Genomic DNA, 22,383 nt, shown 5'->3' on the forward strand with positions numbered 1-22,383 from the left:
TATCTTGGCATATTTGTGGCATGGGTCTTCCTACTTCCCATAATTTTTTTCCATAATTTTTTTCCTCTGTTGTTTTTCTTAATTAAGTTATAACTTTTTATTTCCATCTTCTTGTTTATAATTATGTACCTTTGTACCATGTCAAAGTGCTACATGGATATGATTGCTTTATACAAATTGTAAGCAATTATTTTTTCCACCTTCAATTAGTGACTTATCCTGACTACATAGAAATCTTTTAAAATCTTTTTCTTCTATTTACTTTCTCCTTCCTTCCTCATCTTTCCTGTATGTCTTTCTAATTTTTTTTTTTCACCTCTAGGCACTTCTTGATTATCCTAACCACTAGAAATAAAGACATTTGTGTGCAGTCAAACAAACACAGCTAATTGTTCAAATATTCAAATCAGTGAATAGAAGGCATATTTATTCTAGGATTTCATAATTATAATCATTAAGTATATACAGTCTTCAAAGCAGAAAACAGAATAATGACAGATCTCTACCATCTATAATACTTTCTGCTCTTAAAGAAAACTGAGGTCAAGGCTAAAGAATAAGAATTTTTATGTTAGATGTCTATTAAGTTGCCCGGTATCCCTCCTTTGCATTTATTCTAGCTTATTGTAGGTAAACTTGTCTCATGTGAGAGAGTTCTTTTGGGCACGTTGGCACTGGTGAATGGAATGTTTTTCAAAATTGCAAACATATTGTTGCACCTGTGAAATTTCTTGCCTCTTGCTTATAACTAGGGCAGTAGCAAATAATGTGCACAATTCATACCTGTTGCACAAGATTTTGCCAAGTGTAGACATGCATCCTGTTGTGCAGAATAGACTAGAACACTTTCCAAGTGCTTTGTTGCATTAATGTGATTCAATGAGGTAAGGAATCAACACCTCTTTCTCCTCCACTTGGGTGAGTGCTGACTTAGTTGTTTGGGGGAATTACTGTGGCTACCTAACTGGGCAACAATTTCACAATAAGTTCTAGCCTTTTATGTTGTTCCAAAGATGGACCTTTTAAATCTGTTGCATCTTGAACAGTTTCAACAGCATCCATGAGGTAGAGAGAGGTCAAAAGATGATCACATCCAAGTGTTAGAGAATAGTCTCTTGCCTTTATTCATGGGTTAAACTCATTGTCCTTTCTTTGGATTCTGAGTTACCCTGAGGCATCTGTGTAGCTTTTCTAGAACTATTCTACTGTCTGGAGGATCCCAGAACCAAGTACTGTACCCGAGGATCTCCAATATTTCCAGCACTGGAAATACCAGGGATCCCTGGAAGGATATTGGAGATCTCTGGAGAAGACACCCCATCCCATAACCCGTCCATCCACAATGTCAGTTTCAAGTGGTATGATTCACTGGCGTGGTAGAGTATGAGTCTAGATAGCATCTCTAAGCATCTGTAACTCTTTATTGGCTATGCACAGTGAGGGCGAAAGCAGCCTCGGTATACAATTCCATACTTAGATTATAACTTACAGGATGTATTGGAAAAATGTAGAAGGCAGACAACATGATATTCCTGATAAAAGTTACAGGGACTCTTTGGAAAGCAAGAAGAAATTAAATTATGACTACCAATAAGGTGATCCTTGCATGGTTTTAGAGAGCTCATCAGAACCGTAAAGTTCTATCTTTTGTCTAGTCTGTCCTGTTGCTTGTAGGAATAGTACAGTGCTCGCTCGCTTGCTCACCCAGCGCAGACAGTATAACCCACCTTTGCTCTTCAGGGAAAAGGGTTCCTGTCCTTTCGGGGAAGTCCACCCATTTAGGGAGGAATTTCCAACTGCAACAAACATTGAGAAATAAATGAAGTCTTTTTAGCAGGCTTCCGCTCTCATAGTTTGCTTACTTTTCCTATAAAAAAACGGCACAGCTTTATGCCAAATAGATTAGCACTTATAGGAAACACCAAAGTTTCAGAGATTTCTATAGTAGAACCGCTAGTCTGGATAACTGATCCAGCACAAAGTTGTTTTGGCCAGCGTTTTATCAAAATTCAGTAAAATACTGTCTTTTTTAGAAAGAGGGCCTTATACCGTCATTTTGCTTTTGTGCGTTCGTAAGTCGACCCTGATTTCAAATGGTTTATTTGGTGCTCTCCTCTTATATCTGCTTTTTAAGCTCCTGTACTAATGTCTTGTTTCCTCTGAAGCTTTTGAAGCCTTTTTCTTTTTTCCTAATGAGCCTTTAACAACTAAGAATCTTGATTTTTTTTTTTCCCTTCACCAATAGGAGACTTATATATTCATGTTATGAATTAGGGATGGGGCATTTCCTAACCCGTTGCACCGAAAAATCCAATTTTGAAAACAACCTATCGCATTGAACACTGACCTCCAAACTGCGCTGCAGGCTTTTAAACTACGAATTCAGCGATGTTCGTGATGCCGTATCTCTGAGACAGTGGAGGTGAAACCTTTTTAATTAATTTTCTTTACAGTTGAAACTGGCCCATGTTTTAGCTGGGAGCAACAGAAGTTTACTTACGAGCCAACCTGAGGTTGATTCATTATTCTCTTCAGTTGTTCAAAAGTTGGCAGCGATTACCATACCAGCAGCTGGATTGAAGATAACCTAGCGGTGCTGGCCCATGCTGGGGCATATGGGAATTTATTAACTCACGCAACCTTTTGCAAAGAAAAGTGTCTGAATTACTTAACATACTCATTTAAAACAGCTGGTCATGAGCAGACAATCATATGACTTAAATTATTCTATTCCGATTGATTAATCCAGTTGGAAAATTAACTAAGTTGATGTTTTCATTATGAACAGAGAAGATGGTTTCTTGAACTGTATACTGCAAGCGGCAGGGATACGGAAGGAAGCCACCTTTGCAAAGGGGCATTTCTGGTTTCAGGAAGATTTTTAATCAATACCTCATAAGAGTGACTACTTTTATTGATTATCCCTGAACTGGTTTTTCTGTTATCTTTTTAAGCTATTAGTGGGATTTTTAAAAAAAGCATGAAACTTGAATTGTTTATTTTTATTTTTTCATGTGATTTTGAAAGAGTTACTTTCCAATGAGAGGATTTTTCACTTTGCTGTTTTGAGGGTGATATAATTACGGTTCCTAGGGCCTTGGGACCTTGGCCGTAGACTTTAATTGGGCCCTCCTCATTTGAGCAGCATTGAATTTACAGTCACTCCCCAGCATAAAACCATACATTCACATAAATTCAAAAAATGACAACATGCAGAGTTGTTCTCTCAGGCATATGTTCTCATGTTAAGTAAAAGAAACTCTGAGTCCTCAAATTCACACATTAAAGTGTGAAAAAACTACGTAAGAATGTCCTCTTGATAGATACATTTTAAGACATGAAACAGTTTATATATTAAAAGATCTATTTGTTTTCAGAGATTATTTTGTTGGAAGTCCAGTGGCCTTTTGGTTTATGCTAACCAGACCTTAAACTTGGGAGACAAGATCCATCCCTCTCACTCGATAAATACATTTTGAATGAACTAATGACCAGTTATGTTTTTACCTGCAGGTTGCATAGATCTTAAGTTATGCCTTACGGTGGCATCTTTGTGTGGACTTCCAATGCCATAATATTATCCATCTCAGAATTTGCCATTATCATCTGTCAGCGTGCTGTGTAATTCTGGATTAATTTGTCACATTGCCTACAGAATATTAACCCTTGAGCATCATGATATCCATGCACACCCCCAAGCTTCCTGCACCCAGAGATTGCCCCCGTGAAACGCCACAACCAATAACTAAGGAGCACTCGGGGGAAGGGAACCTTTTAGCGGGGAGAACTCGCTGGAGGGGAGGTGGCAGCCTTGCAGAGAAGTTCTGTCCTCCGATCTCTCCACTGTATACTCAGGCAGTGAAGGGGCACAAGGGCCCAAAGTCGGGGAGATGGCTTTGGCAGGATGATTTCTGTCAGTGAGTCCCAGAGTTACCTCGTACCGCCCAGCCTATCCTGTGACCTACTTTTCCAGTCTGTCGGGGGTGGGGGATGGGGAATGCTAACTCATTAACATCCTGAGTTCTTTTTCTTCTTTTTATGAGTTTCCAGTCATCCACATGTCCGTACTGGAACACAATCTGATAAAAGACCAAATTGTGCTAAATTTGTATTTTATTCCATCTTTTATATCTAGTTTTATTCCTAGTGGCTTGGAAACACAAGCAACAGTTGTCAGAACAGAAGAAAAGAAATTGCAAAAACAAAACAAAAAAATGATTGGCGAGGATTAGGTAATTAAGTTTCTTTCCAGATGCGTTCCCAGATGTGTTTCTGTTCACTGAATAACCACCTCCCAGATAATTTAGGCAAAATACTTCCCTCAAAGTTGTTTTCTGGCTTTATCTCATCATTTCTAATATCTTTAACTAGGTTGTTATTTTGGGTGTCCCTAAGGCCTTGCTCACTATTTTATCTCTTGTCAGATATCTTTCTGAAGTAGTGACGTTCTCTTCTCTTTCTCTGTCTCCCTTGTTACTTCTACATTTATTTGAAGAAAATGAACGTGCATCATTTGAGCAGTTATGTAGCAAGAAAAACCATTCACTTTTTCTTTTTTACCATAGTATTATATTTATATTTGGAAGATACTGACATCCTGTGCTAAACACCATATTATTTTGGGATTACCCTAAATGTGATTCATTGGCTTGAAGGTAATTACATTTTCTATTGATTTAGCTTTACGTTTTCTGTCTAGCCCGGTCAAGAGAGAAATCTCATCATTCCTAATCTCTTTCTACCTTATATCTTTCCTTTATGATACGATTGTGTTATTCCCTTCAGAAACAGAGAAGCTACCTTCCCTTAATCCTTTGTGCATTTTCTCTACATCTTATTGTAAACATAAGGGTCAAATCACATATTGTGAAATCATATACTGATAGTAAGTGTTTCTCCTTTCATTGATAGAGCGCTTTTCATATTCCACAGGGCTCATGTATTATGTCATGATGTTGTCGCAGAAACCCAGCCAAATATGTAGGATAGGTATTTTTAATCTGTACTTTTTAAAGTGAACATTAGGGTTCACACTGGTTAAAAAGACTTGGTGAGAGCCCACAGTGATTTAATGCGTAATAGAACTAGATCTTCGGTTTCTGCTGTGTAGCACTCTTCCTACTGATTCTAATAATATGGATTTAATCACTGTTTTTTTTATTTATCGGTTTTGTGCTCAGCACCGTAATAATGCAATAATACCAATACCAGTAGTAATATTTAATATGGTAATAGTAATAAAACCAGTAGCTAATATTTTTAAGTTTTACTTTTGTGCCCAGCACCGCTATGAGGACGGTGGTGTCGGGTAGTTTATTCAGTCCTGAAGTTCCAAGGGTGTTAAGGAATTTTCCCACGGTCAGGTGGTCAGTGATGGAACCTTGGTGAAAACTGAGGCCTTGTGATTTCTGAGCCAGAACTCAGTCATCGTGCTGTACCCTTGTTCCAGTCTAAGGCATGTCACTCTAGCGATGGAGACAGTGAGGTGGACTCAACAAGTACTGGTGAGGTAAAGTACAGTGTGTGCTGAGGAGGGAGGGCGAGGAAGGTATCCATGAGTGTCAAGGATGGCTTTTGCTATTTTATCCCAAGATGTAGTAGAAGATGGTGTGGTTAACCAAGAGGGGAAATGAGAAGAAGGAGGAACTTGAGTAGAAGACATGAGTTTGGTTTGGGACATACTGAATTTGAAATGCAGTTTAAAGTAGAAATGAATTTGAAAAGAAAATCTAGGCGAGAGCCCCTGCGGGCTGTACAAAATACAGGCCAAGAGCCCAGGAGGGAGATGGGGAGCTAGAGCTAAATGTTTGGGAGTAATTAGCTTTTAAGTGGTAGATGAAGCCGTGGGTGATGAGATCATCCAGGAGCTAGAAAATGGCAGGCTAGGAACAGGGACCAGGGGACGCCAGTATCTGCGGTACAGTAAAGGTGAGAGGATCCTGTGACAGGTTGAAAGGGTGGGGTCAGGCCAGGGTCGGAGCAGACACAGGAGGAAATGACACCACGGAAGCCAAGGGACATAGCAGTTTTAGGAAAATGAAACTGGTAAGGGTCAGCTGTCGACTAGAGTTGCCTCTTGTGAGCGGACACTGGCCCGGCAGCTCTGGAGGGGAAACAAAGTATCTTTAGGTTGTTGTCCCAATACCGTAAGCGTTGAGGAGCTGCTGAGATACAGTATCGTCTCCTGCCCGAGCGTCCTTGTGGTCCTCTGTTGACTGCCTTCCCGGTTCCCAGCACAGTGCTCACTTTGTCGTCTTCCGCCCCGTTTGCTGTCCTATTGCCACCCAGCATCCGGGGGCAGGAGAGCAGGAAGCAGGCACACCGTATTCACCCAGCGAGTGGCATGCACTCTGGAACCAGTGAGATTAAGGCTTAGAGTAATATTTCTCAGTCTGGTTTAATTAAAGTTCTCTCTTCATAAACAAGAAAATGCCCTGCTCTTTGCAGGGAAACCGATATATTCCCTTTAGTAGAACGTCATCCTCTGCATTCGTAGAGATTCTGTGTTCTGGGAACTGCTGGCTAATAGCTAACAGTGATTGTAAGGCAGTATTTATTGAGTGTATAATATGTTGGAAGCAATGTGGTAAGTACTTTATGTAGATTAGCTCATTTAATTTTCACAATGGCTCACAACAGATAGAAAATATTATTACCCCATTTGGCAGGTGAGCAACTTAAGGCACACAGTGACTTTGCCCAAAGTTACTGTGCTAATAACTTGTAGAATTCAGACTCACATGCCAGCCTGTGAACCTCCAAACTTTTTTTCATTGCTACTATGGCATCTAGCCTTTCCAGGCTTATTAGAAATGTTAGGAATGATCATAATTTTCTAATTAAGGATTGTACTATATTATTAGAAAATTTTAAATTATACATACCTTCTTCCAAAAATTTACTCTTTCTGTAGTCAGTATCCCCTCCTTTTTGCTTTCACTCCCCATCCAGGTGGAAAGTCACTAATCAAGGGGATGATAAAGAAGCTGTGTTTGATGGTCAGCACAGGGAGACAAACTACAAGTAGATAATGACTGGTTTGTCTGCAACAACATCTTTAACCACAAACTGCAGAGTGTCTTCATGAAGTGTGTGTGCAAGTAAAATAAAATGCTGTGCTAACGGTTACATGTGGCAGAGCTATTGTCCTACATACTCCGCTGTGTCGCAAAAACTTTATAAGTCCTCATTTCTACGTCCTTCTATCCTTCCTTCCTGGAACCAAATATATTCAATATCCAGCTCAGACTCCCTCCCCTAAACAGCCTTAGTTCCTCACACTGATCCATTCATCACTTGCTGCTGACACAAGGAGAGTCTGTTATTGGCCACTCTTACCTCCCATACTCATCCCTCTCATTGTTCTCTGATGGACATTTCCTGAGGCCTCCTGATTATCTAGGACCTTATGTTCTTATCAAAAACCAGGAAGAAATCAAGGGAGCATAGACAGTGCATGTAGTTTGGAATGTTGTACGAGACTTCGCAGTAATATCTGAAAGGCACCATAATAAGTCAGCAGCAAACAATAGGAAAAAGACTAGGTAATATAACCCATCATTGTTTTTAAAGATTGAATTTTGGATTATTAAGATCTGACCAATTTAAATTCTGGAAGTAGGGCCAAAAAATTATTGTGAATTAATATGAATTTCAAAGGAGCCAAAGTCTTGCAATTGTTCAACTAATACTTACTGGATATAGACTATATGTCAAGCACTTGTTAGGTGTAGAATATTAAGAGCTAAGTAGAACTTGATGACTGTCTTCTGGGCACTGACATTCTTAAATCATGGTTCATATTATACAAGTACTTATAGCCATAATGTTTGGTAAGTGTAGTAAAACCCCAATATTAACTCTAGTATAGGGGGGCAGAGTGTAAATGTTTATTATAGGCTTTCCATGGACAAGAGGAAAATACTGAATTACGGGTCTTACAGAAAACCAGTCTCCTTTCTTTAAACAATTACACTTTATTGATTTGATTTTGTTTATGATATAAAATCTGTAGGGAAAGGCTTTACCTCGATTACACACACGTATGTGTATATATGTATATTTGTGTGTATAAAAGGTGTAGTTTGGTTTGTCTCAAAGTGACAGAAAAAAAGTAATGGCATAAGAAAGTAGAAGTTTTTCAGTCATGTAAATAAAGTCCAGAGCTAGCTATAAAGCTGTAATAAGGCTCCAGCATATCAGGGATGCAGGATACAGCTCTCATCTCATGGCCCAAGATGGTACTTCAGCTCCAACCATCAAATTCGCATTCCAGTCTGTAGAAAGGAGAGGGACGAAAAAGGATATGTGTTCTTCCCCTTGAAACCCTGTTTGAAAGTTACACATGTCACTTTGATTTTATCTAATTGGTCAGAACCTAGTCACATGTCTATACTTAGTAGAAAGAAAGGCTAAGCAATGGAGTCTTTAATTGAAGTGGCCTTCTGCCCAAATGAAAACCTGGGGCTCTGTTGGAAATAAGGGGAGGTGAGATTGGAAAACAGAAGTCTGCCACGGTCTCACCCTTTTGGCCGCCCTTATTACTACATGCAGAGTTTACCTTTGTCTAGGAGGGAAAACCCAAGCCCCATCTAGTTACCCTGTCCTTCTGTACAGGCATGGTCTATGGTCGATGCTCTCTCCTTTTCAGAAGGTCCAAAGTCCCCATTTAAAGTGGAGTAGAAATTAGAACATAATTTTTAAAAGTCCCATTTAAAAATGGGGGAATGGGACTGACAGATGAATGGATAAAGAAGATTGGCCTCAACCTTATGCCCTTCCCCCCGACTCTGAATTTAGCGACGACTTCCTGGAAGCCATCTGAAGCACTCCTAATCCCAATGCTGCCGGGCAACTGGGTCAGTATCTGATGGGGCACCTAATCTATCTTAGGTGGCGATGGCCTTGTAGTCAATGCTTATAATTGCTTTGCGTGGCTTTTGCAGACTTGCACACCTCAAAATCACAGGATTCTCAGCCAAATTAAACTATGACTCACAAACACAGAGAGACTTTTCTTAAATCTCAGCCTGCAGCTGGCTGCTCATAGTCTGAGTTCTTTGTTGCTAAGAGCGATCAGAAGGAGCAGGCTAATATTGAACATTCCGGATTTTTTCTAGCACTTCTGCCTCTGTGGACTTAGTTGACGCTTGGTCTGGCTACCGAGGTTCAGCAGTTGACAATCTGACCAAACATTTTGCCCAACATAGAACGTTAATTAGCTTTCCGGTCTGCAGTGAGAGTATCAGTACGTGCCGCACAGCTAAACTAATGCCGCACTTTTAGATCCTGTCACTTGTACTATCAACTTCAGATAGATTTGGTTTGGGCTCTGAATGACCAGAAACATAAAATATCTCCAACAAAGTAGGTGGAAAACCCCAGAACATTTAGTAGGTAGTCGTCCTGCACTTGGTGGGATGGTCCGCAGTAGCGCAGACCCAGGATTCTTTCTTGTTGCTTAGCTGTCCGTGAGTTCCTGGGTCATGGTCCATGGTGACTGCTTGCAGTCCATCCCTCAGGTGGGCATTCCAGCTAGCAAACAGGAGGAAGAGAAAGGTGCACCTTACAGCTCCTGTCTTGGAGTCGCACGTGACACTTCCACTTACTGTCTCTTCGAGTAGAAAATGGCCATCTCTAGGTGCCAGGGAAACCGGGAAATAATAGTGTCTCCCAGACGTCCGTGTAAATGGCTGAAAACCTGTTTCTGTGGGAGAATAAGGGAAGGGAATGGAGGGCCCTCCTAGTCTCTGCTACCTCATGTGCTTTTTAAAATGCTCTCTTGTTACAGTTTGAGAACTGCCCCTAAAAGGGATTAAATCTATTTTGATCAATGAAACCAGCCGTGTCTTATTGATAATAGCCTTGAAAATGAACAGATTTCTCTTCCCTTATTATTTAGAGCAAGATGGTTTCAGTCCAGCCATGTAAATAAGACAAAGCATTAAACTTTTTTTTTTTTTAGAAAATACCATTTTAGTTGAACTGTGCAATAATGACTCTTTTTCATATACTTTTTCCTAATTTATTGTGATTCAGTCTTTTAATTGTGTGATTAGAAAAATACATTATTCTTTTGAGGTTTTTTCTGGAAAAAAAAATGTAATTGTCCAGTTCTAACTCTTATCAACTGTTCCAGTTGGGTTTTTTTTTTTCTCCCTTTTATTCTTTTTGAATTTATTTATTTATTTTAGTGGGGGAAGGGGGCAGAGGGAGAGGGAGAATCCTCAGACAGACTCCCCACAGCCAGAGCCTGAGGCGGGCCTCGATCCAGGGCTCTGGGATCATGACCTGAGACAAAGGTGGACGACTGAGCCCCCCAGGCACCCCTTCTCCCTTTTAAATAAGTTGTACTTTCAAGAATCATGATATAATTAAATTTTGAAGACCATTTTTCTACTTAGAAAAAAGTCACATTGCATCTTAGAAAGTTTTATAGTATAATTCCCTGAATTGTACTTAAAATGATAAAAGAAACTAAATTTAACGGAAAACTCTTGAGAACTTTAAGAATCCTGGTACATTGGAGAGCTTTAAAAAAAAAACAGCTATTGATTAAATTTTAATGACTTTTAAAACTGTTTTTGTACATAAAAGACATAATATTTTCCATTTTCCTTGGCTAAAATCTGTTTTTCCAAAAAAGAAATAAATAAAAATACACAAATTAACAACACTAGCATAAAAATATTTAGAGCCAAGACTTTGTGTGTGTGTGTGTGTGTGTGTGAGTGTGTGTGTGAGTGTGAGCGTGTGAGTATGTGTTTGTGAGTGTGTGAGTGTGTATGTGAGTGAGTGTGTGTGTGTACTATATATACACACACTCACACTAATGCTCACTCCTTTCAAATAATAATTATATTAATTTCTAATACTGAGCATTTAAAATATTCCAAATAAATAAATAGTGAAACGTTCCATATCAGATTGGCTGGTATGTAGGAAGTTGTTTAATCCGTACAACCCCCCGAGAGAGGTGTTGCTGACCTCCTCCGCGTTTCACAGATGAGGAAACAGCAAGCAGGAAGGTGTATAGGTAGTGGGTGGTCGAGAAGAATTCGAGTCCAGGTTGCCGAGTACTAGAGCTGGTCTTTCACTGCTGTGCTCTCTGATCGTACGTGCTCTGCTCTGAGAAGTGCTGCACAAAAAATTGCTCATCGGCCAGTGCCCGTCTGCAAACTTGTCATCGATGTACAACGTTATTACTGAAATCAAAAGTAAGCACTTAGGAACTTTCCCAGTAATTTAGCATTTGCAAGACATCAAATTTATGACATGTTTTCTAGTAACTCACTTTTGTCGTTGTGCTTTTAAAATGTATCAGTCCATAATGAATTTGAGGGAAGACTGGTTATTAACCACAGATAATTCAAGAAGCTCTACTCTAAGTAGAGTGCCTTTTATGGGGTGTTAGGTTCTTTGAAATTCGTAATTTCACTTAGCTCACCCAATAACCTTGCAAAGTATGTGGTGCTATTTTTATGTCTTAGGTTGAGAAACTAAAGATCAGAGAAGGGATATATGTGGTATATCTGGAATTCAAAGCCTCATCTTTATTCTGTAAAATATAGAAACTATATTCTCCTGTCCCTAGTGACATTCATATTAGAACATTTTTTTAAGATTTTTAAAAAAAATTTTAAGTAATCTCTATCCCCAAAGTGGGGGTTAGACTCACAACCCCGACATGAAGAGTCCCACGCTCCACAGACTGACCCAGCCAGGCGCCCCCACAATGGAACATTTAATTACCTATGTAAATCGGTTGAAACCTTTCAAGACATTTTTTTTTTCTTGTTTCCCAGTTATCTTTATAAAAGAGAACTTAGATTGAGTAAGTAAATTTAAAAATTTTGAAGACTCCTTAACCCTAAAGAGAAAAATACAACATGGTCATTTATTAATCCTTGTTAAGCTATTTTTTCATTGTGACTTATTAGAGGCAATATTTTAAATGTTTATTGGCAGCCCTAGTTAGTAAATATTACTTAGGATGGACAATCCAGATCTTTTCCCGCTATTTCTAATTGTAATGGCAGGATGTGAGTTAGCATTCCTTCAGTTTCCTTGTCTGTAAGATAAAAAAGATGAGCTAAATGATTTTAAATTCCAGTCAACTCAAAAATTCTGTGGTTTCTTTACCGTTTCTTAGCTTACTCCTGATGAGTTTTATTCTTTTCTACTTTGCAGTTACTGCCGTTCCGCAGAAACCCCTCACCGAGCCTGTGTTTACCTCTGTTACCTCGGTGTTCTGTATTTTTGCTCACGGCCCACTTTCTGTGCAGAAGGATCTCCCCTGCTGCCTGCCTCCGCTTTCCCCACTGTCCTTCCACTCCTTGATCCTCTGGACTGGTTTCTCCTCACGTTCCTTCATTATAGCTGCTCTGGTTAAATTCCAAACTGTGGACTCCAGCAGGCAGCCTTCCATCTTTCTTTTTCTTCTCTCTTTCGTTGGCCAACCCTCTCCTCCTTGAATCACTTTGGGTCCCAGTCCCTCCCTCCCAACATCCCTCTGGCCCTCCATCCCCGTCTTCCCTCCATCACATCCGTCCGTCTGTCTGACTGGCTTCTGAATGGGAACTTTCCATTTGGGTCTCCACCTTTCATATTACTCTTTCTGCCATGCTCTTTATCTTAGTAAAAGTCCCCATTATTCATCCAGCCAAATCAGAGGCACTTTTTTGCTCTTTGGACTTGCCTCTTGCCTTCTCCCACCCAATCTCGTCTGCCACCAGGTCCCATGAATTTGGTCTGCCCAGTGACTCACGTCCGCCTCCCCATCCCCATTGTCGGTGGCTCAGGGAGAAAGTTCTTTCGAATTGTGTTACCTCCCAAATCCCTTCCTCCACTCCAGGCTCACTCCCTACAATCCACCCTTCTTCCCTTCATTGCCAGAAATGTTCTTTCTGAAATACAAACCCTGTATTTCTTTTACAAAACTTCTTCCATGGCTCCCTCATTGCCTTCAGTGTAAGAAAGATTAACAGCAGCAGTTACACCCCCTACCACTGACTGATCTCTACCGCCCACCATTTTGCAAAGTATTTTACATACCTAACCTCCTTGTAGTTCACTGCTGTTATGGTACTTACCTCGCTGTGCATGGGTGTATGGTCTCCCCACTAGGGACCCGCCCCATGTAACTCGATGAGGCTTTTCGTGTGTGCGTATCTCCAGCGCCTGTAACAGTGCTTACAAACACAAACCCATTACATCTTTGTTGAATGAGTTCTGTTGTCATCATCAGGCTCACTTGTAGGATGGGGGGCGTCCTGTAGAGTCTTGTAGGAGAAAAGCCTACAGGAAGCAGGCTGGCTTGGGAAGAATATAGTCCCAGGTCAGGTCAGGGGAACCAAAGGTCCCGTGACGCATCGCAGCCACTTCTCTCCAGTCCTTAGGACGGCATCATCACCTGAATATAGCAGGACTCGGGAATGGGCAGAAATGCCTGCCCCTGTGGTTTGGTTCAGTGCAGACAGCCCACTACTAGCAGCGCCCACATGCGCCATATTTTCAGGCAAAATAATTGTATCGTACAGAAAATAGTCTTGGAGAGTCACTTGCCTTCCATGCTCTGGTTTGTCTAATTCTTCACCGCTGACCCTTTACTGAAAGACTGTGATTCTTTCGTTATTATCGTAAGACAGCTTGCTCTTCCAAGCCATCTGTATTTCTTAAATTATCAACCTTCACACAGCATGGTATCCTGTGTTTAGCAGCAAAAACTATTCTTTTTAATTCCTTTTCTTGGGTGTTTAGTTTAAAACATATAAAATTTAATTTAGTCCCTCCACTTCTGAGATGTTTTAAAGGGTGTAAACTGAGGTTACAAACACTTTTGGGTCAGGTTACCGATAGGAATTTGACATTTATATGAATAAGAATAATACCGAGAGTTACAAAAGCTAACATAGAATTGCAGGGGCTGTCGAGCTCTGTGCTTGAGGCCATAGATTGATTGCCAGCAGGGGTCAAACAGGAGTCTCTGCTCTCTCTGTATGGTCTCCCTTGGGGAAACCATTGCAGCATTTGTGCACCAGCACAAAGGGCAGAATGAAGTGACACCTTCTTCAGATGAATTGCCAGAATATTCACTGCTTAAGAGATGTGGATTAATAGAACTTCTTATTTAGACAGCTCAACATAGGGCCCACGATTATTTTTCTAGAAATAATGTCAGCAAAGAGAACTAAATCTAATAATTTCGTCAAGCATGTGCAGACAGTCTCCGTTTGGTCCACACTGTGTGTTTTAAGATAGGATTTCAGAGTTCGTTTTTTTTTGCTATAAGAGCTAATGAGAAAAATAAAGACAAGATGATTCCAAGTGAACTGATTTGCTGTTAATTACCTAAAACAAAGTGCTAAAACCAAAGTTGATCCTTAAAGTATAAATATCTATATGTTGCAGTTTTGCTCATGGCTATTTATTTTATGTTGCCTTAAAAGAATGTTTTTTTATAAAAATGAAATCCTGAATGTTACTAAGCACTGGAATAAGCTTCTAAAAAATGGAAGTTATATTTAAATATAAAATAGAAGGATTGGCTACCTTTTTGCAAAGATTATGACATTGGATGCTTTTGGTGAAGATTAACTCTTAGGTCAAGCAAACCTTTAAGGGACTAAAATTACACAATAAGCTTTTTCATTTTTATTTTGTTTTCAGACATTACTTTTTATTACTTATTATGGTGAGTTTTTTCTTCGTGAAGGTAGGATATGAAGTCTTTTTGTTCAGTCCTGCCTCGTAGGTCATTTAAATGAAGTCCTATCCTCATATAATGTTGTTCTTAGTGTATGTTCGTAGTGGCCAAAGGGAGATTATATCCAGCCTGCTTTATTTTCTCCCTTTTGCTCTGTCATCTGTATGTTTGATAGTTGTTGTTTTTTTGTTTTGTTTTGTTTTGTTTTTAACTACCTGGTGTCAGTTGTCATCATCCAGTTATTCCGTTTATTTTCTCTTCTCTCTCTTACTTTTAAGAGAAACTATTTATCCGGGTGCCTGTTTGTTACAGCACTGTGAATACATTACATTTTTCTCCACATGGAGATCCCATGTGGTACTCTTTCTGCCGCCTTGTCAGGTACTGTGTATACAATTAGAGTTCCTAAAGGAGTGTGGTTCTGCATTAGAAAAACAGACTGGAGGCTAGATAGCATAAATATTACTGATTTGGGCTATGATTACATATAGGAAATTTAAATAACGCCTTGGCCAGGAGCCTCCGAAGCCCCTCGCTCGTAGCACGGCCTACGGCTCTGCTGTTGTGAGGGATGAACTGCTGTCTTGTGTGCATTATGGAGAGCTTAAAAATATTTTTTTTTCTTAATTAGATACAGGAATCATGCATACAATGGGAAGTGGAATATAAGCTGTTAAAGCCGATGTTCAAAATGGTTCATATGCCAGCAGGGCCACTAGGAGATGCTAAATAACAGTACGGCCCATTTAATTTACTTGTTTCAACCTGCACTGAGGAGAGAAGCTTTTAAAAGTTGCTTCTGGCTTAATTTTTACCTTCTTTCAAAGCGTTGTATTTAAAATGGCCATTATCTCATTTTTTTCCTTCTTTACCCAATAAATGTTTTATCTCCACAGTAAAAATAGCTCCTCTATCCCCAATATCCTAAATGACACCGTCTCAACGTTTTAGAAGCTATGCTGCTAGCCTTATCAGAAACAAATGGTTTTTTCTCTTTTCTTCTTTCATTCTTTCCTCCAGAAAGCAAGCAAGCAAGCAAGCAGGAAGGGAGGGAGGGAGGGAAGGAGGGAGGGGGGCAGGAAAACAAATTAAGGGAGATATGAGAAAAAAAAGTAAAGGATGAGAATTTAATTAATATGATCATAACACATGGAATTAGAAGACACCTTGAAAATCATAGCCCTGCCTTCCCTCATTTTTACCCAAAGCCCAGAAAAGTTAATTTTTTTTCCCACATAAATTTAATGGCCACATCGGTCTCTGGTTTTCCTTGGCACCACCCAGCTGCCATGAAAGGCTCATGCTCTCAAAATGTCAGACCGAATTATATAAGGTGGTTGTTTTGGAGACAACCCCACATCTTCAACTAATTTCTGCAATTTTTGACAGAAAGGAACTCTAGCAAATTCAAAGGTACTATGATGTCTAAAAAAAAAGGAGAAAGAGAAGAATGCTCAAGCTTAAGTGTTTTGTGAACTCAGCCACTTTGGTAGAGATATTAAGTGAGGTGCTGTCATAATTTTCCTGCAAGTGAGAACTTTTGTGTGGGAGTAATCAAAGTCAGAGCACTGATGACAGAGATTTTAATTTAGCCCAGTAATTGAGAGCACAGGTGTAGGGTCAGATAAACTAAGTTTAAATCCTCTCTAGTTTTGTGATATTGACCTGTTACTTAACCTCTCTGACCTTGGTTTTCTTATCTGTAGAATGAGGATAATAATACCCTTCTCATTAAGGCAGGTGAGATATTTAAATGAGATAATATGCATTAAAGTAGACAGGACAGTGCTTGGCACTCATTACATTAAATGATTGCTATTTTTTTTCCCAATAATAACAACAAAACACCCCTACAACACAGAACACAGTCATTGAGCGATACTTAAAAAATAAAGAGATTTGATACGTGTTAGGCAGAAGCCAGTGCACATGGCTTATATTTAATCTAAAATATATAAAAGATCAGTGTGGAGGAAGAAAAACACACTGAAGACATTTTTCTGTTTTATTTTCTTTCTCACAGATTTTTATAAAATCTCTCCTTAGGTTAAAAGTATAGTTCAGTTGGCAGAACTCATCCAGAAGATTGGGAGAGCAGAATGAATATGCAACAGTTACACATTAGATTTATTTATTTATTTGAGAGAGAGAATGTGTGCATGTGCACAAGCGGGCGGGTGGGGGGGGGACTTTCAAGCTGACTCCCCACTGAGGGTGGAGCCCAGCATAGGGCTGCATCCCACAACCCAGAGATCATGACCTGAGCCTAAATCAAGAGTCGGAAGTTTAACGAACTGAGCCCCCCAGGAGCCCCTGCAGCAGTTACATATTAGTCAAGGTTCACTAATGTCTCCAAGAGTGATGCTATCAGTTGGGGTTGAAATTAGACACTTTTTTCCCCCGACCTGAGTTCTCATCGCTGTTTTCTAGTCCTTTCTTTATTCACTCCCCACCCTAATTCAACCCCCAGTAGTGCCAGTCTTCCAAACATTTTATTTTAGTCTTTCCTCTTCCTTGTAAACCTTTGCTTTCCTGGAATTCCTCACAGTCCTGGTCACTGGTGCTTAATCCTGCATGAAGTCATTTCTGTTGGAGAGTCCTTGGGTGATCATGCCTGTCAGCTTCTTTCCTAAATAAAATTAGCATTCAGCTGGGGTCTTGTGATATCTTAAAGGAAAAGAAAGCATAACAAAGAATAGATTAGGGACTCGAAGGGCCAGTGGGCAAGATAGTTGTGCAGAAAGAAATTTCAGCCCCTGTTGCCCCTGAGCAGAAGTTGTATGTTTTCATAAGGACCCACCAACACATTTTAGAAAAGCTGCCAGTGTATGGAATGGTTCTGACTCCCAGCACTGCCTCCCCTTTCCTAGGTCCCCACATACGACATTTTGTTGCGCGGAAAATCAGAATTAATTTTCTAATCTCTGGAATGGTGTAAAACATTATCTTGTTACACAATTTGTTGAAGAATAAATACATCAAAATATCGTCTGGAGTCGTTCCACAGGTTCGTGCCTGTTGCCACAGTTAATTTTGAGCATGATTTACAGGGGGTAAATGATCTTTAAGACTCTTACGGCCTGGCCACTGCCCGGAGTCCGGGGAGATGTAATCAGTTTCAGTTCATTCTAAACAATAGCTGGTGGCGAGAACTCAGGTGAGTGCTGGGTTGACTGCGCCCAAACTGTTGACTTAAGTTGTCAAGAGAGCTTGACTCATAGCTGGACCTGACACCAGTTTGGGTCAGCTGGCTTAGCTGTAAACCATTACCAGTAAACTAGGCTTCTTGCGTGTGCGAGGAGGGGGAGGATGATCCCCTCCTGCTCACCGCAGCCTCCGCAGCCTGGCTCACGCGCTCTCTGACTTCTGCTGTGCGGGGGCTTCAGCGTGTTCCTAGCGTGCGCTCACGTGCAGCCCCGGTTACCCAGCCGCGTGCCTGTGGGAATGCCCGCAACTGTGCGCTTTCCAGTCTTCTCTAACTTGTGTTGGTGGTATTTAGCTCTGCAGCATTTCATGATTTTCACGGGGAACTCACATCTGTCCAGTATATTTTAGGCTAGAGCAGAGCAGGAATTACATTGCATCAGCATTAATCATCCTTGTTGCCTTCTGATTAGATCATTCAGGTTAAATACTGGTTGAAAGAGTGATCTAAGGTTGAAAGCATGAGGATAAACGTGGGCAAAGTATTAGCAGTTTGTTTAATGTGAGTTTTTTTTTTTTTTTAAGTTTGAAGGTGTTTCTCAATACGTAATTCAGTTTTTTTTTCTACCTTTAGCCTTTGAAAATAAGTAGTAGCAATTTAGACACACACACAAATGAAAATTTGTTACCCCTTGGATACCAATTTAAATGTGTTTACTCTGAGGTGATTTAAAGCCCTAGACAGGTATGTTTCTTTCAGTAGGTCCGATCAAACAATGCCTTAATTTAATGGTGAAGTGCTATGAGGAACTGAATCTCAGGGCGCTCCAAGCGGTGTAACCTCACACCCTCCTGTTCCTACCTGGCTGAGTCTCAGGAAACCTTGAGCGTCTGAGTTCTGACATGGACAGCCTTTGTGTTCTTTCTGTAAATTAGTTTTTGGTATGGAAAGCCAGAAAGCTCAAGCCTTTTAAATACATACTTCAAGTTGATTTTCTTCTTTCATTTCCTTATCAACTTCATAGCCTTGTCTCTTCCCTGTTATGACTTTGAAAGTCTTTAAGTCACTTCAGCGATTTGCTTCTCAGTTATGGATGGCTCCGTTTTCTGATGACTGGAATGTTGTTATCAAGAGAATGTCTGCTAAACATTTCCCTGCTTCTTATTTTACTTTCCAGCAGTTTAGTTTTCATTTGTCTTAGAGCAGAGTGCAAATTTTCACGAGAATAGGAACAATAAACAGAATGGCACAATATATTTTATTTACCATGGGTCATACTCATTTCGCTTTTCCGTGGCAAAATGGGAACAGATCCGTCATGACTCATTCATTCTCCCCCATGTCATTCATGTTAACGGGGTACGTTAGTTACTCACATGGTGTGACGCGGGAAAGGAAAGTTAGTTGTTTTTCTTTGTTTTACATGGTATCTTCAAATGAGGGAAACGGTGTTCAGTTGAAGAATGTTGCATGAATTTTAGTCTGTGGCATTTCCTTTTATGTTAATATGTAAATAAAAAATAACTTGATGGTTATATTTTAACCAAGAAAGTAATTATATATTTTTTCTTGTATTTATACTTGCTGGGTTTCACTTGACTTTGTGAGATGAGAATAATTTTGAGAGATGAGCCATTAAAAAGTATAAACATTAGAAGCAGTTTTCTTTTCCTGGGACAACGTATGGAGCACTTGGATACGTGACATGAGTCTGTGATTTTAACTATGAACACAACTCATTTATTTATTCCTGCACTCAGGTATTGGGTAGTTTGTAGGCAAATGGGCAAACTGCAGGATTTTTAAAAATGCATTTGAAGAAATCAAGAGAAAGAAAATTAAAGTAGAAAAAATAAGATGATGCCAACGGTGAAGTTATTATCTAAACCACAGGTCCTCTAGTCATATAAGCCTGTCTGACTGGCACTGAATATTTGACAACTGGCTTTGTGGAAGCCAGTGCAAACACAGAAATACTATCAGTTACACGATTTACACAAACTGTGGAGGATTAAAAAGTCTGCGCTCAGGAACTTAGCTGTTCCTAATATTGAGACTGCCCAAAAATTCTGCTGTGGTGCTTCTCCTAACACGCCATGTCCTTGTCGGTGGCCTGTGGAAGCGCTCTGCCTCTTTTTTATTCACTGTAGGTGAGAGAATGTCAGTCACAGTTCAGAAAAAATCCAAGTACAAAGTCTTCTCACTGTCTGGTTTAATACGAGGAGAAATTGAGACCATGCTTCAGCCGGTCCTCTGCCATTACTCACAGCTGTGTTATCGATAAATCATGGATTGCAGAAAGTTTAATATGGTATTATCTGAAGAATAGATAGATGTATTTTGAATAAAGATGTATTTTGTTGCACCTTAAAGATGGATCGACAAGCTTTAAAAGCCCACTTCTCTGATAGAACTTTAATCCTTATAAAGTTGATGTGAAAGACCATTTTAAATCACTTTACAATTGGTTCTGGTTAATTGTCAGTTGTACAATTAGTTACCCCATTCTTTCCCCTCCCCAAAATTCTTTTTGCTTCTTGGATTATAAAGCTGGGCTAAGATAATATCTTTTATCATTGTAATTAATAGATACACTTTTTCTGATTAAGCATACTCTTATCTATATGCTTTTCTATGTATTCTCAGTTCAGTTTTTCTTTTCTTTTTTTTTTTTTTTCCCAGTTCAGTTTTTCTTAAGGTCGTACTCGTCCCCTTTAGTTTTTTTGTTTTGTTTTGGTTTGGTTTGGTTTTACTTGTTTTATTATAAATTTCAGTAAGTTTTAAAGAAATGCAAAGGTGGATGAATATTCTTATTCTTCTTCCTCTAAGACTTTCAGGCCACCCCCTCTGACTTCTTTTTCCATTTGGAGACATAGAGAGTTTGGTTTGTTTGTTTATTTGGGGGATAGGAGGGTAATGAGCAATGAAATGAAGATGAACAAAAAGAATTCAAAGGATTATTTTCTCAAGGGCCTGGAAACTAAAGTTTTTAGGGCATTCTTTGAATACTTAAGTGCTCTAATCATTCTCTTTAAAATAAACAAATAGTAAAATGATTTTATAAACCCCTGCTCCTATTTCCAGCTGCAAAGAAATTTATCAAGAGAAAGAAAGCTTTATTTCAAACTTGCCTAACAGCTTGCTCATTTATCTGCTTGCCTCTTGTTGGTTTATATTATGGACATGAAACAACTTTATAGAAAAAAATATATATGCAATGAAGGTTAAGTTTCAGCTGTTTATATTGTTCTCTGAATTTGCTGCAGAACACCTATTAATTTATATTCACTTTCATCATTATTCCGAATACACATTTCTGTGATTCCCTGTTGTCCGCATATTTATCATTTTTAAAGCTTATATAACATTTCATTAAGTTTACATTCCCTTCTTTGCTCATTGTTAAACACTTGGATTGTTTTCAATTTCTGTCATGTAAAGAGTTGGCTAAGAATTCCTTTTCCTTTTTTTGAAGTGGAGACTGTATCACAAGGTAAGATTCGTTGTAGCTATTTGTAGCTAATATTTTAATGTTAGATAATACAAAACTATGATCCAGTCCGGTGGCATTTTTCTGTTCTGTAGATTCACTGTAAGTAAATTGTATATCCTTCTATGTTCAAAGTATCCTGTACAATGGATCACCTCATGGGATTCTTTTGAAATAGGCTGTGCAAACATTTATGTGACTGGGCATCAGGAAATAAGTTTGTTGTTGTAGTTTTGAGTCTCATCTTTTGAAGGAGCAGAAGAGACTACACAAACTCGAATGTTCACTTTTGCTCCAAAATTGTTCATTGTGATAATCTGGAACAGTTTTACTGTTTTAAATGATTATGCATGTTTATTATTGTATCTTTGCTTTTATGATTTATTTTTGGTCTTATCTGCAATTAATGCCAAGTCACAACCAGGAGGGTAACAACCCATGGTTTTATTGCTCTTATGAAAAAAGGGAGACTTTTATGATGCATTCTCCAGGAATTCATTTTGGAGGAAAGTGGAGACTGCCCATATATGAAACCAGACATATATGCAGTCATAATTAAGATGTTATCAGAGAAAATGGTTTCATTTCTGGACACTTCGAAATCTGTCATTGGACATGATTTTATGCATTGTTTTGTCCATTTACAATGACTGCTGGCTGCCACACGGTGAACCATAACTCTTCAGTGAATTTCAGTCCTTTCCTGTTCTCTCCTTCCTGTTCTCCATCCTCATCATGAATGCCCATCACTTAACTTCTCCCAATTCTAAAGTCGTCTGGCTTCCACCGGGCCTGGGTTTTAGGGGTGTCTTCTGATAATAGCTTTGGTGTTCCTTTACTTCTAGTCCTACCCACCCCCCAGCGTTGGCCCTGCCGCTAGCACCCTCTCTCCCTACCTCCATTGCTATATATGCCTCTAGAAGCCTGGTCTAAACCTGACTAAAGGCGTCCTATTATTGGATCTCTGTTGAGCCCTCTGGGGTGCCCATGTGTCTGTTTTCTTTTTCAGACTGTTTCTCTGTATTCACAGTAGCCACTGCCAGT

At 39.5% G+C, this 22,383-nt stretch overlaps 1 protein-coding gene across 6 annotated transcripts in view; it reads left to right on the forward strand.

Moving 5' to 3' along the window:
- Window positions 1-22,383, forward strand: part of CDKAL1 (CDKAL1 threonylcarbamoyladenosine tRNA methylthiotransferase) — a 642,750-nt gene that overhangs the window by 431,567 nt on the left and 188,800 nt on the right. The gene's annotated exons all lie outside the window — the stretch shown is intronic.

This window comes from Halichoerus grypus, chromosome 9 (genome assembly GCF_964656455.1).
Source record: "Halichoerus grypus chromosome 9, mHalGry1.hap1.1, whole genome shotgun sequence".
Lineage (NCBI taxonomy): Eukaryota > Metazoa > Chordata > Mammalia > Carnivora > Phocidae > Halichoerus > Halichoerus grypus.